The following is a 4,830-nucleotide window of genomic DNA, read 5'->3' on the forward strand; positions in this document are numbered from 1 at the left end:
AAAAGCTACCCAAAATTAAAATTAATTAAAATAAAGCCCAAACACCCAAAAACCAAAATCACAGAAACTTTAACAATTTAGTGACAATGCAAACCTCTAAATGCATAGACATGTTCACGGGTCTAATCACATAATGCAAATGAGTTCAAATTTTATTAAATCACCAAAAGGTTTAATTAAAAAATTAAATAAGATACATTGACCATATAGGGATGACATTGGTAAATATGGACAACTGAGTCACTAACTCCATGTGCCACTGCTAGGGATATAAATCTTGCACACTAAAACACATGATCAACTGTAATTTCATATAATAACATAGCTGAGCCAATAAATACATTAAATACCTAATTTAACAATATATTCAAATATACTAAAATAATCCATTTACATCACTTACATTCACATAAAGAAAGAATGAAGTAAATCACCATAGCATTAAATCCACATATAACCAAATAAGAGATATGCCCAAATACCAGATAACCAAATAGTATCATAAAGTGTATTGTCATCTCAAAATGAAATCATCATGCAAATATGATCAACTGAAAAACATAGTGGTCTAACATCTACGATACTAGAAATCAAAGTATAACATCCAACCCTCAAGTCATCTCAACATGTAACAATAACATGAGTAATAAGTATCTCTTAGATCAAAATATAACAAGATAATTATCCAAAGCACATAACCAAAGAGTCCAACATAGAGAATTCATATCTAATTATTTAAGCATTTAATAATGATTTTTTGAATAAAATGAAAAGGCACTTTAAACACATAAGAAAACATAGTCATATACATGATTAAGCACTAATATAGGAACCTAGTCTAGTGTAGTAGCTAATAGTACATAGTGCAATCTCTACACACATCTCAGGGTAATCATAGAACCACATCACGATACCACATTGGTCCTTATAACCATTAAACAAACCTCAATATAACCATCTAACACATCATAATCTCATAAATAAGCCATAACCATAATCCAAGCAATGAGCACAGTAACATAAATCCAATCACCTTAAGGGTATAGACCACTCATGGTCTCAAACATGATCAATTCACTCAAAAAGATCAACAAGGTTGCATCCATTAGGATGACTTACAAAAATAAAATGGGAGAGGCACTATATCTCTCTTCTCCATCTTTGTTGGGGTATTTGGAAAGAAATGAACCATAGAATTTTCAAAAATAAGGAAACTCCTGAGTGGGTCAAGGGTCAAATTATGATCAGAGCCATTAAAGATAATTTTTAATCTCAGAACAAAAATAGTGATGAAGATCAAATTAGAAATCCAATGAATTGTATAGGAACTAATGCTAAATAGGATTACTAGAGATAATATGTGAAATAGAGATCTCCTCCTTTTGTTTGGTTGATAGAAAATTTTGATGGTTCAACCAAAGGGAATCCTAGAAGAGTGAGGTGTGTTGGAGTTTTGAGAGACCATTATAGTATAGTGGTGGATTCCATTGCTATTCCTATTGGTCATTCTACTAGTCATAAAGCTGAGGCTACTACAACTCTATATACTATAAGGCTAGCGGTGGAGTCTGGTTATAGGAATTTATGGTTGGAAGAGGATTCTCTTACTATTATCAATATGTTAAATAACAAGAGTATGACTATGTGGAGTGTTGATAGTAGCATTATGTAAATTAAATATCTTATTAAAAAAATTGACAAAGTTATGATAACCCACATCTTCCATCAAGGCAATAAAGTTGTTGTCTGGATTGTGAATAAAGTGGTTTATAAGAACACAAAGATGAATTGGCATGATTACCTCAGTAAGGAGAGTGAGCTAGTGGTGATTATTAATAATGATATGACTAATGCTACTAAAGAAAAATTTACATAAGATTGGGCAATTTATTATGATAAGTGATGGTTCTATTGTGGATTGTTTGTGTATCTCAAGGAGGTACTATTGTTTCATCATTAAAAGTACTTGGAAATTTTTAAGGGTGAAGCATTTTCTTGAGATTAAACATACCTTGTTCTTAGTTAATGTTACCATTTCTCAGAAAAATGAAAGAACAAGTTTTGCGATGGGTGGAGAGTTGAGGAAACAAGAGCTCACAACCTACAAGGAGTGGAAGGCAAAATCTGTAGTGTGGGAAATACTATCCAAGAGAAAAGTGACATAGTATATCAAGAGGTTACATGGCTACAAGCCGCATATCACTAAGTAATTCTTTAGGAATTGGACTAAAGAAATGGTTACTATGCATGGAGCTATAGTGAACTTGATAGAGGAATTCATTGCGAAGATCACCGATTTTCCTATGGGGTAGCTAAATTCAAAAATGAAACAAATATTTTGAATGCAATATTCAAGAAATTTACAAAAAATGATGATGAGGAGAAAAGGATGGTGAAGAATGGGGATTTCTATGAACTTGACCAACTTAAGGCTATATGGAAAGATGCCTTGTCCTACATTTGTGAATACTTCACTCTTGATGGAAGATCTAAAAGGGTAGATAAATTTCATGTCATATTTTAAAACCATTTTTGGTATAAAGATAAGATGTCTTTCCCTTTTTATTTGAAGTTCTTTATGATTTATAGTCTTTAGGCCTATATGAAGAAGGAATCTAGATTAGTGCTCTATGATGGGATTATTTTATTAATTAAAAAATACTATAAAAATAATGTAGTAAAACCCTCTCCTATTACAGAGAAGAAGTGTAAATCACTTGGTAGTGAGCCTCATAAAAATATGAGTGCTAAGAAAATTAAGGTTAAAATTGAGGAGGGTTTTAGTGATAGCAAAGGTTATAAGAAGAAGATTAAGAGCAAGAAAAAGAAGAAAATTATTGAGGAAAATATGGAGTCTGAGAAAACTAGAGATGAAGAGGATAATACATAAACAAGAGACTTGAGCTCCAATTTGGATGGATACTCTAGAAGTAGGGGTATTTCTATAGTTAAGCATGAGGGGGAGAGTAGTAAAGATATGAATGTGGAGTCAAAAACTATCTCTAAAGCATTAGAGAAGAATGAGGGGAATCAGAGTGATTAGTCTACACCCACAAAAAATGACATTTCTAATGTAAAGTTTCTAAAGGATATAAACTAAAAAGAATGATGAAGGAAAAGCCCTTATAATTAAACATCAGTGACTAAATAAAGATAATCAGAAGGAGATAATGGAACAAAAGGGTAGATATTCTTAGAATTAGCTCCATCTCAAGGAAGACTAGGAAATTATCAATGATTCTAGTAAAACATTGAGTGATGAGACCAGAGATGAAACTAACTTGGTCAAGCTATCTTTCCTTCATAAAGCCAAGTTGAAAGTGGATGCTTCCCTCCAAGTGGACTCTTGGCTGTATAATGAAATAACTATTCTAAAGAAGAAAATGGGTGACATGTAGAAAGAACTGGAAGAGGAAAGAATTAAGAGAAACCAACTAAAAAATCAACTTGAAAACATAATTTAGAAACATGAAGAGTATGAAATGGAACTTTGAAAACTAGTCTAAGGTAGTGGGAAAAAATTGCAGATGGCAACTTCCAGCTTATGTGTTGCAACTACTAGTTTAGGGTAAAAGAGTAATGAGGAGATCATGTCTCCTGATGTTGTGGTGGCCAAGATTCTTGGTGGGCCAAGAAAAAGAATGAGGCAGAGTACAAAGAAGGTAGCTATTGAGGCTCCTAGTTTTTCTATGGAAGATATCCTTTAGATTACAGAAGAGGCTAATAAGGAATTAGCTAAGGTCATTTAAGAGATAATTTAGTTGTTGGTCTAGTTTATAGGTGTCTGGTCTCTAGTCCGGTTGTTGGTTGTAGTTTCCTATTTTTTTATTTTTTATTTTCTATCTTTTAATAGTTTTAAATCTAGGTTATAGGTCCTTGTAAAACTTGGGTTAGTACTTTATTTAAAACTTTTTTGGTTTTAGGTCCCTATAAAACCTGGTTTTTTTGATGCTTTTCCATGAACTTTAGGTTTTAGGTCCTTGTAAAAATTGGTGATCCTTCTCATATTTATTTTCTTTTTGTAAGGGGTTTCAGGTCCCCTCAAAACCTTTTTACATATTAATCTAAAATAATTAAGTTTTATTAGTGTTGATTAGTTAAAAAAATAGTGAAGGAATAGTTTGGAGTAGAGTTGATGTTAGAAGTAATAATTCACCAATATAACTAAGTGGGGGGTAAATCAATTATATAACAATATCAGTTCAATTCTTACTTTATCAACCAAAGTAAATAGAAAATATAAATGTGCACACTCAAATACACCAGATATGTTGACTAGGGAGACCCTTGATTAGAGGGAAAGCCCTAGTGGGAATGATGCTCATAGAATAATGTACTAATATGAATATTCCTTATTAGAGGAAAGACCCTGTTAGGAGTCTGTTACAATGCTTAGTACAAAAAGTCCATGTTAGGAGACTTTGAATCCTTATTAGGAGATTCCAAACCTATTAGGAGTTGAGGAAGGTAGTTGAAGCCACTGTCCAAACAACTTTAGGATCAGACCAACGAACCCACTGTCTAATTGATCTTGGTGCTATTCAGTTAGAATAAACAATCTCTTTCCTTTTTCTCTATCTAGTACTTTGGACCTCTTCTCCTTGATATAATTCAAACAAAACTAGAACTCATCAGTAACCCTTAAGGTCACTTACACACATAGCAGATTACTCTACTTTCCTCCTTAGCAATTTGCAAGTCTACTTTGCTTCTTGATCATACTTTATATTTTTTTAGAACTTAGAAAACACTTTTCTTTAATACCATATTGAATTATTAACCCCCACATACTTAACAATATTTGAGTTAGCTCCACATAGTTAACATTAT

Source organism: Cupressus sempervirens, chromosome 2 (genome assembly GCF_028749045.1).
Source record: "Cupressus sempervirens isolate cs-2001-9-10 chromosome 2, ASM2874904v1, whole genome shotgun sequence".
In the NCBI taxonomy this organism is placed as follows: domain Eukaryota; kingdom Viridiplantae; phylum Streptophyta; class Pinopsida; order Cupressales; family Cupressaceae; genus Cupressus; species Cupressus sempervirens.